At 43.8% G+C, this 13,606-nt stretch overlaps 1 protein-coding gene across 1 annotated transcript in view; it reads left to right on the forward strand.

The window, feature by feature from the left end:
* LOC111966621 (calmodulin-binding transcription activator 1-like) overlaps nt 1–13,606 on the forward strand; it is a 166,438-nt gene that overhangs the window by 104,013 nt on the left and 48,819 nt on the right. The window lies entirely within an intron of this gene.

The raw sequence follows: 13,606 nt of genomic DNA on the forward strand, positions 1-13,606 counted from the left end.
TTGTTTAACTTGGGTCAAACATTTCTGGTAGCCTTCCACAAGCTTCCCACAATAAGTTGGGTGCATTTTGGCCCATTCCTCCTAACAGAGCTGGTGTAACTGTGTCAGGTTTGTATGCCTCCTTGCTCACACACGCTTTTTCAGTTCTGCCTACACATTTTCTATAGGATTGAGGTCAGGGCTTTGTGATGGCCACTCCAATACCTTGACTTTGTTGTCCTTAAGCCATTTTGCCACAACTTTGGAAGTTTGCTTGGAGTCATTGTTCATTTGGAAGACTCATTTGCGACCAAGCTTTAACTCCCTGACTGATGTCTTGAGATGTTGCTTCAATATATCCACAATATTGTCCTACCTCATGATGCCATGTATTTTGTGAAGTGGACCAGTCCCTCCTGCAGCAAAGCACCCTCACAACATGATGCTGCCACCCCCGTGCTTCACGGTTGGGATAGTATACTTCGGCTTGCAAGCCTCCCCCTTTTTCCTCCAAACATAACAATGGTCATTATGGCCAAACAGTTCTATTTTTGTTTCATCAGACCAGAGGACATTTCTCCAAAAAACACTTTTTTATGGCGGTTTTGGAGCATTGGCTTCTTCCTTGCTGAGCGGCCTTTCAGGTTAGGTCGATATAGGACTCGTTTTACTGTGGATATAGATACTTTTGTACCTGTTTCCTCCAGCATCTTCACAAGGTCCTTTGCTGTTGTTCTGGGATTTATTTGCACTTTTCGCACCAAAGTACGTTCATCTCTAGGAGACAGAACGCGTCTCCTTCCTGAGTGGTATATGACGGCTGCGTGGTCCTATGGTGTTTATACTTGCGTACTATTGTTCGTACAGATGAACGTGGCACCTTCAGACGTTTGGAAATTGCTCCCAAGGATGACCCAGACTTGGGGAGGTCTAAAAAACATTCTGAGGCCTTGGCTGATTTCTTTTGATTTTCCTATGATGTCAAGCAAAGAGGGACTGAGTTTGAAGGTAGGCCTTGAAATATATCCACAGGTACACCTCCAATTGACTAAACGTATGTCAATTAGCCTATCAGAAGCCTCTAAAACCATGACATCATTTTCTGGAATTTTCCAAGTTGTTTAAAGGCACAGTCAACTTAGTGTATGTAAACTTCTGACCCACTGGAATTGTGATACAGTGAATTATAAGTGAAATAATCTGTCTGTAAACAATTGTTGGAAAATTACTTGTCATGCACAAAGTAGATGTCCTAACCGACTTGCCAAAACTGTAGTTTGTTAACAAGAAATTTGTGGAGTGGTTGAAAAACGAGTTTTAATGACTCCAACCTAAGTGTATGTAAACTTCCGACTTCAACTGTATATACACTGAGTGTACAAAACATTAGGAACATATTCTCTTTCCATGTCATAGACTGACCAGGTGAATCCAGGTGGAAGCTATGATCCCTTATTGATGTTATTTGTTAAATCCACTTCAATCAGTGTAGATGAAGGGGAGGAGATGAGTTAAAGAAGGAGGTGAGACAGTTGAGACATGGATTGTGTGTGTGCCATTCAGAGGGTTAATGGGCAGGACAAAACATTTAAAACAGTGTTTGAGACAGTGTATGAGAGTGTTTGGTAAAATGTCAGGGTTTGTCTGATGATAATAATCTTTTAGGGGCTTCTGAAAATCATTGAGAGAGTTGTTAATAGCCAGACTCCAGGCTGTATGTATGTGTGTGTGCGTGTGTGTGCGGGTGTGTACGTGCGTGTATGTTGGCAGGGGCAGGGCGGTGATGGTGAGTGATGTTCACATGGCTGATTATTGGTGATGGGACCAGGTAGAGAGTAGTGTGTCAGCAGCTTTCAGATGCACAGTGAGGGACAGATGCTCTGTGAATACAGACCAGCCAGCCAGGCAAGGCCCTAACACACACACACACACACACACACACGCTGGCCTTGATCATGAGAGCATACGCTCCACTATCGTTTTCTCCTTCACTGCTCCTCTGGCAATCAGTTTAGGAGTCACTTGAGCATCCCATCCAGCACAGGACAGTACATGACAGGATATATCAGTACAGGACAGTACAGGAAATGGACAGCTGACAGCGTTGCTGTGAACTACTGTATTCATTAGGTGTGGGGCATCATTTCAATTCCAGCCATTTGCAGTAATGCATGAAGTCATTAACTTTTGGGAGTTGTTGGGACAATGAGGGCCGAGAAGGGTGAGATGCCTTCTAGCTGATGGGCTACATGAGGCTATATGAGGCCACATGCAGTCAGCGTTCCAAATTGCACCCTTTTCCCTATATAGTGCACTACTTTTGACCAGGTCCAATGGCCAATTGAGACACATTCACAGAGCAACAACACAGCCTCAGCCATTGTATTTACAATGGTGTTTGTTCTTCACTCATTGCCCTTTTCTTGTGGCAACAGGTCACAAATTCTGCTGCTGTGATGACACAMTGTGGTATTTCACACAACGGATGTGGGAGTTTATCAAAATTGGAATTGATTTCGAATTCTTTGTGGGTCTGTGTAATCTGAGGGAAATATGTGTCTCTAATATGGTCATATATTGGGCAGGAGGTTAGGAAGGGCCACTAGGTTTCCACCTCATTTTGTGGGCAGTGTGCACAAAGCCTGTCTTCTCTTGAGAACAGGGTCTGCCTACGGCAGCCTTTCTCAATAGCAAGGCTATACTCACTGAGTCTGTACATAGTCAAAGCTTTCCTTAAGTTTGGGTCAGTCACAGTGGTCAGGTATTCTGCCACAGTGTACTCTCTGTTTAGGGCCAAATAGCATTCTAGTTTGCTCAGTTTTTTTGTTAATTCTTTCCAATGTGTCAAGTAATTATCTTTTTGTCTTCTCATGATTTGGTTGGGTCTAATTGTGTTGCTGTCCTGGGGCTCTGTGGGGTCTGTTTGTGTTTGTGAACAGAGCCCCAGGACCAGCTTGCTTAGGGGGCTCTTCTCCAGCTTAATTTCTCTGTAGGTGATGGCTTCGTTATGGAAGGTTTGGGAATCGCTTCCTTTTAGGTGGTTGTAGATTTTAACGGCTCTTTTCTGGATTTTTATAATTAGCGGGTATCGGCCTAATTCTGTTCTGCATGCATTATTTGGTGTTTTACGTTGTACACAAAGGATATTTTTGCTGAATTCTGCATGCAGTCTCAATTTGGCGTTTGTCCCATTTTGTGAATTCTTGGTTGGTGAGCGGACCCCAGACATCACAACCATAAAGGGCAATGGGTTCTATAACTGATTCAAGTATTTTTAGCCAGATCCTAATTGGTATGTCGAATTTTATGTTCCTTTTGATGGCATAGAAGGCCCTTCTTGCCTTGTCTCTCAGATCGTTCTCAGCTTTGTGTTACCTATGGCTCTGATATTTAGGCCGAGGTATGTATAGTTTTTTTGCCAATTTTTACCGCACACTTGTTGTTTGTGTACATGGATTTTATAATGTTGTATGTTTTTCCCTCAACACCACTGTCCATCAATTGGTATAGCAGACCATACCAAATTGAGTCAAAGACTTTTTTGAAATCAACAAAGCATGAGAAGACGTTGCCTTTGTTATGGCTAGATTAGGGTGTGCAGGGGGAATATGTGGTCTGTCGTACGGTAATTTGGTAAAAAGCCAATTTGACATTTGTTCATTGGATAGGTTTCTCAATTTCTTTCTTAGGTTTTTGCATTCTTCGTAAAACCATTCGTCATTGTTGTTCATTTTCTTCAGTTTGCTGTTCGAAATGTTTTGATTTGATAGGGAAGCCGAGAGGTCAAATATACTGTTTAGGTTTTCTACTGCCAAGTTTGCACCTTCACTATTACAGTGAAAAATGTGTCCAGGAAGTTGTCTGAAAGGGATTGAATTTGTTGTTGCCAAATAGTTTTTTGTTAGGATTTCACACTAGTTTCATTCCATCTATAGCATTTCTTAATATTATTAAGTTCCATTGGCTTTGATGCCTCATTATTGAGTATTCCTCTGTTCAAGTAGACTGTGATTTTGCTGTAATCTATAAATGCTCTGAGAGACTCTGGTTTGAGGTCAGTGATAAAGTAGTCTACAGTACTACTGCCAAGAGATGAGCTATAGGTGTACCTACCGTAGGAGTCCCCTCAAAGCCTACCATTGACTGTGTACATACCCAGCGTGCAACAGAGCTGCTGACCCGTTTTTGTTTGTTATGTTGTCATAGTTGTGTCTAGGTGGCATATGGGGGAGGGAATGCTGTCACCTCCAGGTGGGTGTTTGTTCCTCTGTGTGCTGAGGGTGTCAGGTTATTGTCCAGTTCTGGCATTTAGGTCGCCACAGACTAGTACATGTCCCTGGGCCTGGAAATTATTAATTTCCCTCTCCAGGATGGAGAAGCTGTCTTCATTAAAGTATGGGTATTATAGTGGGGGAGGTATAGGTTGCACACAGGAGGATATTTTTCTCTGTTGAGATCATTTTCTTTTGAATTTCTAGCCAAATGTAAAATGTTCCTGTTTTGATTAATTAAATAGTGTGTTAGGTCTGCTCTATACCAAATTAGCATACCCCCTGAGTCCCTTCCCTGTTTCACACCTGGTAGTTTGGTGGATGGGACTACCAGCTCTCTGTAACCTAGAGGGCAACCAGTGGGTTCATCTCCTCTATACCGTGTTTCTTGTAGCATGACAATGTCTGTATTTCTGATTTCTTTGGTGAAGTCCAGGTTCCTGCTCTTTAGGCCAAAGGCAAATGACCTCAGGCCTTGGATATTCCAGAATCTCTCTCTCCCTCCCTCATAGAACAACCAGGATATAAACATCAGCTGTAAGGTAGAGCGACAGTGTCACCTAGTGGTGTGTTGATAGAACAGCCTCTCTCCCTGATCATAGGGACATAGAGGGGTGGAGGCGAAGTGCACAGCAGCATTATATTATATTATCTATGTATTATTCAGCTGTGTATTATTCAGCTGTGAATAATACAGCAGGCCTTTTCAAACAGTACATTCTCCCCAGAGTGACTCATGTCTTACACAAGAAGCTATGGTTCATCAGCGGATATACGCAGGTGTTTATTACTGTATACGGGAGGGATAGAGTATGTAGTCTAGCACTAAGGATCTCGGAGGGAAAAGGAAACACTTTTACTCCTCTGAAGTTTAACATGTAGGCCCACAGAGGAACAGGCTGGACAGAGTCCCATTCCCTACCCTCTATCGTAGCTACAAACCTTCAGTTTAACTAAGTACTGTGCAAATTAGTAAGCTCTGGGAAACTTTGAAGTATGTTTTGATGTTAAGCAATGTATCATGCTGCCATTGATATGCATGTTCGCTTAAGGCTTTGAATTTGAAGACTGCAAATTGACTGCAAGAATCGCAAACAGATTCAATATTTGACTAAAACATAATAATTTCAAACCTTTCTTACATTATACGATCACATATATACTGAGTGTACTAAACATTATGAACACCATGACATAGACTGACCAGGTGAAAGCTATAATCCCTTATTGATGTCACTTAAATCAGTGTAGATGAATGGGAGGAGACAGGTTAAAGAAGGATTTTTAAGCCTTGAGCCAATTGAGACATGGATTGTGAATATTTGCCATTCAGAGCGTAAACGGGCCAAATAAAATGACCCGCGGCCCGCCAGTTGAGGAACCCTACTCTAGACATGAGTTATTCTCTACACATGATGTCCCACTGCACAAAGTCTTTGACATGTCTAATGACACAGAAAACCAAGTAGCAATTGAGATGATATGGTTCACTGGATCCTAGTCTAGCTGTTTGTGTTGTTCTGCCGACAAAAAAAGCAGAGACACACACACACACACACACACACACACACACACACACACACACACACACACACACACACACACACACACACACACACACTACATACACACAAACACTCAACATGGCCTTGTCTGAACTGGTCCTTCCCCAGCCCTAGGGAGGAGAGAGTCAAAGATGAGGGTTGAGGGTTGGGCTGGGGGTCACAGCGTGGGTTCTCTGCTATGAAAGGGCAGATAGGCCAATGAGAAAGCAGCAGATGAGCCAGGCAGCTTGACTCACACCCCTCTTCTGATGCAGTAAACAAGCAGGAGCCCCGGCCCAGTGATGCTCCAACCCTAGCCCCAGCCATGGAGTCAGTCAGGCCCCGAGCCTGCTGATAGGCATGGCAGGGCAGGGAAGTGGGTGCATGGCATCATATCCCAGTCAGTGCCCAGTGGTGCAAAGAGAATGTGATGTGATCTGTGTATCCTGAAGACAGGCGCTGCTCATCAGGCCGCATCCCTTACATGCATGGTCGTTCCGGATGATGACACAGGAATTAGCTGGTTGTGATGGTGGTAGTGATGCCGCAGGACGGAACAGAACCTTGTGGCTGTCAGAGAACAGGGGAGGTTTAAACACAACCCTGAGTAAGGAGGGAAGACAGGCGGATATGTCACACACACACACAAACACACACTCACACATATACACACACAAACAGCTCAGACCCCCGAGGGTGAGGCCAAACCAGGCAGGAGAGCATATACTGAGCTATGACAAACCCTGGCAGACTGGCTTGGGGCATCATTCAGAGCCATAGTGAGGCAGGATTGTTTGGACTAGCGGCAGTGGGGGTACATAGTGGATTTAAGCGGCAGCGTTGAGCTGTCACTCTGAGGTCTGTCAAAGCTCTGAGTCAGCTCTCTACTATAGCTCTGCTCTGGCTTTGTCACGAAGGGGGAACCGTTTCAGGACACCTTGCATGACAACAGTCTCTTATCCCCATATTACTAATGCCTGCATCATCATAACAGATGTGTTACTGAGATAACAAACAGTTATGAGGTCAGACAGGTCATATGAATATGTATCTAATTCACAGGGAAAGAGTAAAACAACAGATACATACATTATTTWTATTTTTTTTAATCTGTGTGTGCATTACTTATATCAAAAGGTTGGCAGTTCCTCATTAAAGTCCTGTAGATCAATTCATTACTCCCTTTTTGTTTCCAAAGCTCTACTACACAAGCTTCCAACTTACCTAACTTTGTTGCTAACCTATAAAAGAATGAGATACCAAACCCACTCACATGGTTGGTTAACTCTTCAGATTCCTCGGGTCTGCACGGAATTAGCTACATCTGCTTTTAGTTTTCACTTCCAAAATGCATTACATTTGGATTCCCTGGTGCCACTAGGGCAGTTTAAAATCCTGATGATAAATGAGTGCACCGAGGTGTGCAATTGTTTTTAGTGATTGATTTAATAACTTGTTCATGATGGCTGTGATGTTAGTGATGTTCTAATGTAATGTAGTTGTTCGTTTACTTTATGGTCTCAGGGCACCATTGAAAATGAGACCCTGGTCTCAATTGGGCTCCCCTGATTAAATAAAAGGTAATAATATTACAGTTATGTTTATTGTCTTTGCCATTCCTAATCTGAGCTCATGTTGCCAGGTGTCATTAAAAAATGCGACCCTCCCCTCCCCCCTCTTCCCAACATTACAAATATGTTCACATGACCCTCCCCTTGTACTGTAAAATAAATTGCACACCCTCCCATCTCATAGAATTMATTCAAAATAATGTTTTTAACCACAAATACTGTAGCGACCCTATGTTTATAAATGTGGATATCGACCTTTCCGCTTCAGCATGCTTTTGTGGCACAGTTCATGCCACGCAGGGCTACGGGCCAGAAGGTTGAGGCTTCGCCAAACACCACAGACGAGCTCACTCTCCCTGCCTGTTTCATTAAACTACGATCAGAGCCATCTGCAGACAATGATCAGCTAGAGGGATTTCAGATTTTCAAGATTTTGATGCCATATTTATAATTATATAAAATATATGCAACGAATTGTCCACCAATAGGTTTCTGTGCCAATGCACCACACAACCAATAAACAAAGCATACTGACTTCGGGCACTTTAATATCATGGTTTGTGTTTTCAACACCACAATAAATAGACTATGTCAATCTCGACAAAAACAACTAACATCTCTCTCTACCTTGTAGTCTTACCCAGTATCGAAGACTTGGCTTGACAATCTCCCAATGTTATTACACTTGTTGGTGTTTTGTAACAGAATGGAAAGAGTTTTGAAACTCTTTCTATTCACCAAATGACCTCTGCGCAGTTTGGATTGATTGATTGATTTTATTTGTCAGTTAAAAAAAAATACATATACACACAAAGTACAAAGATTTTTAAAGGTGACCGGGATCAATAGTTGGGGACTTGTTTCCATTGTGGTCCCTATTTTTAACATCAATACCGCGGACGCTGACGTCTTGCTCCCAGACTTGCTAAACACCTTCTTCGCCCGCTTTGAGGGAAACATAGTGCCACCGACGTGGCCCACTGCGTGGCCGACATGAGTAAGTCATTTAAGCATTTTAACCATCACAAACCTGCCTGCCCAGCCGGCATCCCTTGCTGCGTCCTCAGAGCATGTGCAGACCAGCTGGCGGGGATTGTTTACGGATATATTCGATCTCTCCCTATCCCAGTCTGTTGTCCCCACTTCAAGATGTCCACTATTGTTCCTGTACCCAAGAAAGTGAAGGTAACTATTCTAAATGACTATTGCCCCGTAGCACTCACTTCTGTCATCATGAAGTGCTTTGAGAGGCTGGTTAAGGATCATATCAGCTCCACCTTACCCGCCATCCTAGACCCACTACAATTTGCATATTTCCCCAACAGATCCAAGGATGATGCAATCACCATCACACTAAGCACTGCCCTATCCCACCTGGACAAGAGAAATACCAATGTAAGGATGATATTCATCAACTACAGCTCAGCCTTCAACACCATAGTGCCCTCCAAGTTCATCACTAAGCTTGGGGCCCTGGGTCTGAACCCCGCCCTGTGCAACTGGGTCCTGGACTTCCTGACGGGCTGACCCCAGGTGGTGAAGGTAGGCAACAACACCTCCGCTACTCTGATCCTCAACACGGGTGCCCCACAAGGGTGCGTGCTCAGCCCCCTCCTGTACTCCCTGTTAACCCATGACCGCGTGGCCATGCAAGTCTCCAACTCAATCATCAAGTTTGCAGACGACACAACGACTAGACAGCCTACAGGGATGAGGTGAGGGCCCTGGTGGAGTGGTGCCAGGAAAATAACCTCTCATTCAACATAAAACAAAATGAAGGATATGATTGTGGACTTTAGGGAACAGCAGCAAGAGCACGCCCCCAACCACATCGACGGGCCACAGTGGATAGGGTGAAAAGCTTCACGTTCCTTGGCATGCACATCACTGACACCCTGAAATGGTCCAACCTCCGGAGGCTGAAGACGTTTGGCTTGGCCCCTAAGACCCTCACACACTCCTACTGATATACCATTGAGAGCATCCTGTCGGCTGTATGGCAACTGCACTGTCAGCAACCGCAGGGCTCTCAAGAGGGTGGTGCAGTCAGCCCAACACATCACCGGGGGCACACTGCCTGCCCTCCAGGACATCTACAGCACACTGTGTCACAGGAAGGCCAAGAAGATAATCAAGGACCTCAGCCACCAAAGCCACAGCCTGTTCACCCCGCTACCATATAGAAGGCGGTGACAGTACAGGTGCATCAAAGCTGGGACCGAGAGACTGAAAAACAGCTTCTATCTCCAGGCCATCAGACTGGTAGATAGTCATCACTAGCAGTCCTCTGCCCTGAATTTTAGTCACTGTTACTAGCCAGCTACCATCCGGTACTCTACCCTGCACCTTAGACACTGCTGCCCTATGTACATAGTCATTAAACACTAGTCACTTTCATAATGTTTACATATAATACTGCTGTACACACCTTTCCTATTCATATACTTTCCATAATCCCAATACACACCATCATATACATATATTCCGGACTCTTACACTGCTTGTTCTAATATTTCTATATTTCTTCATTCCTTTCTTTTTTATTTTGTGGATTTCCGTGTATTGTTTTGTACTGTTAGGTATTACTGCATTTTAGAGCTCGAAACATTAGCATTTCGCTACACCCACGATAACATCTGCATAATATGTGTACGCAAAAGTACGTGATAAATATGTACTGCACATAAAAATAACTTTAGCGATTATATTTCCATGTACCAAATGAAAAAATACAAGTTAAATGGGTTTCCATCACACTTTCAACTCTACTTATGGTTTTCTCACCCAAAGATTGTTGCGTCATAAAGATTGTTGCGTAATCTCGCTGTTGGCTAGAGCGCATTTACATGATGAGATTAATATGGACAAAATAGCGAGATTATTTTAATTGTCAAACGGCAGACAAGCATAGAGGATCACGTCACCAGAAAAATACCCTAGATATTTGTTGGAAAGGAGCATCAAGCTCATCACCTTGCACTTTCACCACCCTGTGAAGTTCATAACATATTTAACCTGTAGACCAATAAACTGCATGCTTTCCCGACAAGTCGTGGGAGGACCACACATGTCATCGCGTGACTCCCAAGTTTACTTTACCATGATAGTTATTATATAAATATTTGCGCATAAAAGCGTTTCCACCGACATTTCTCACATAATTCATTTTACCGACACAAAAAGATCTCACCTTGTCTAGCGTATTTTGTTTTGTCGCCATTTGTAAAGTTTACCGAAAAATGATCTCTTTCCATCAGGCCTGTCTTTACATTTTTTATCTGACATGCATTTTACTGGCATAAAACGTTTGGATGGAATCCTGGCTATTATAGGAGGCTGCAGCCTAGTGGTTAGCGCGTTGGGCCAGTAACCGAAAGGTAAAGGTAAAAAGGTAAAAATAACCCGCAGTTAACCCACCGATCCCCGGTAGTTCGTCATGGTAAATAGGAATTCGTTCTTAGCTGTCTTGCCTAGTTAAATAACAAAAACTGTTAAGCCATTTTGAGGATGCTAGAATTATGTTTTGGACTAACGCATGCCTACAGGAGACTGTTGAAGTAACCCAATCAGATGAAAACATTGTGACTAGTTGTGTGCCGTATATAAAAGGTAATACATTTCACAAGTTAAATGATACATGTTTAGGCTATATTGAATAGTTAGGCTCTAGGTGCGCGAAGAATAGCCACTTGGATTGGAGAGGAGGCACAGCGCATGTTAAACTTTCCTGAATGACTGGTCCTTCCGGGAGCATATGTGGCCACATTATTATAGGACGACTTGGGAGAATGATGATCTGTAACAGACGGCGCATCTCAGTATCAGAAGTAAAAATACTGCCAGACTGGCCTGCTAACTAATCCAAATGGAATGAAACATTCAAATCACAGGTCTTTTGTGCCGTTATTCAAATGACATTTTCACTGCAGCCTAGAGTACACTTTTGTACACACTTGAAAACAATAATGCTAGGTACGGTAATTGTATTGTCCTTAAACAAGATCAATAAAGGAGTGATCTGCCAGCATTGAAGTGAAAGCACCCTGATTAGCTTTCTCCTTGTCTCTGTATCTCTCTGGAGCAGCGTTCTAATTTCTCTCTCTCTCTATCGCTCGCTCTCTCTTTCTCTCTTTCTTTCTTTCTTTCTTTCTTACTCTCTCTCTCTTTCTCCCGCAAGCATGCACACACACACACACACACACACACACACACACGCACACACACACACATGCATTTACTCCCTCTCTTCTGCCTATATAACTGAGGGAGGTAGCGAGGCGTGGGAACCAGTATTAGAGCTGCCTTGATTTGTTTGATATTCTAAATGTGCCCCACTTCAGAAATATTACCATATTTTTTTTTTTCTGGTTGAGAGCTGTTGGCGTGGCAGCAGCAGCAGTAGCAGCAGTAGTCACGTGTGATATTATAGGCCTTATGCTTGTGCTAGCAGCATCACTATCATCCTGATGAGAAGAGGAGTCTGACTGCCAAGCCTGAGCTAGGGAAGCAGTGAGAGCTATTAGGAGGTGCCAGCGAAGTGTGACTGGAGCAGGCCAGCCAGAAAGGCAGGCAGGAGTGGAGTTGTGAAGGAGAATTACTCTCTTCTCTTTCCTTCCTTGGCTGCAGCTAGACTGTGTTCCCCTCTAGTGGTTTCCCCATTACAGCCAGAGCAGAGGTAGAGGCAGCACAGGGGGGAATGTCACCTTCATAAGCACTCACATAGCGGGAGCAGAGGGAAATACAATGACACAGAAAAGCCAGCAGGTTTACTCCATGCTGCTTGTGTGCTTGGCTACTTCTGGAAGTAGTGGTGTACAGTACGGTTGGTGGGGCAACACAGGGAAAGAGATAAGACATTGCTCAGTAATTCTGTGTTGCACAAGCACACTGTGGTGTGAGGTGGGATAGTTGGGGATGGCATGTTACAGGGTGCAAGTAAGGGGTGTAGAAGTGATAGGATTCAGTATGCGTATGGGTGGGTTAGTAGTGTACAGTGTATTAAGGGGGTGTATGAGTGGGTTAGTAGTGTACAGTGTATTAAGGGGGTGTATGGATGTTGTAGGGGGTGTATTGAGTTGATAGTGGTTATGTAAGTGGTGTCGAGGGTCGTACGGTTAAGTGGGTGTGTGTATGGGTATGTGATGTTTAGTGTTGTTCATGATCAGTTGATTAGAATTAAGACCTCGGGGGGTTGTATTGGGTTGGACAGACTTAAGATGTGATAAAGGTTACTGTGAGGTACAGTGTAGATTGGATAGGCATGAGGGTCTATGTGTATGGATGCAGTCGCTTCTAATCTGTCATATTTTAATGTCTATAGTGTAGCTAAGAGGGGTTCATTTTATGTGGCTGCAGGGTGCTACTATGAGGAGGATGCGTGTTGTCGCTGCTCAGCCGTTAGAGGAAAGGTTATTGTCATCAGGGTGGTCTGGAAGGGAAGATATTTGGTCTGGCAGGGCTGGAGGGAAGTGTTGTATGTGCTGGGCGCTGGAGGTGATAGTTGTTTTGGATGTATACAAGTGGTATTTACAAGGGGGTGTATGGGTGGGTTAGTAGTGTACCGTGTATTAAGGGGGTGTATGGGTGGGTTAGTAGTGTACCGTGTATTAAGGGGGTGTATGGTGGGTTTGTAGTGTAAGTTTATTAAGGGGGTGTTGGGTGGGTTAGTAGTGTACAGTGTATTAAGGGGGTGTTATGGATGGGTTAGTAGTGTACAGTGTATTAAGGGGGTGTATGGGTTGGTTAGTAGTGTACAGTGTAATTAAGGGGGTGTATGGGTGGGTTAGTAGTGTACAGTGTATTAAGGGGGTGTATGGATGGGTTTAGTAGTGTACAGTGTATTAGGGGGTGTATGGATGGGTTAGTAGTGTACAGTGTATTAAGGGGGTGTATGGTGGGTAGTAGTGTACAGTGTATTAAGGGTGTATGGGTGGGTTAGTAGTGTAAGTTTATTAAGGGGGTGTATGGTGGGTTAGTAGTGTACAGTGTATTAAGGGGGTGTATGGATGGGTTAGTAGTGTACAGTGTATTAAGGGGGTGTATGGATGGGTTAGTAGTGTACAGTGTATTAAGGGGGTGTATGGGTGGTTAGTAGTGTACAGTGTATTAAGGGGGGTGTATGGGATGGGTATGTAGTGTACAGTGTATTAAGGGGGTGTATGGGGTGGGTTAATAGTGTAACAGTTGTATTAAGGGGTGTGTATGGGTGGGTTAGTAGTGTACAGTGTAGTGTAAAGTGTAG

Source organism: Salvelinus sp. IW2-2015, linkage group LG7 (genome assembly GCF_002910315.2).
Source record: "Salvelinus sp. IW2-2015 linkage group LG7, ASM291031v2, whole genome shotgun sequence".
In the NCBI taxonomy this organism is placed as follows: domain Eukaryota; kingdom Metazoa; phylum Chordata; class Actinopteri; order Salmoniformes; family Salmonidae; genus Salvelinus; species Salvelinus sp. IW2-2015.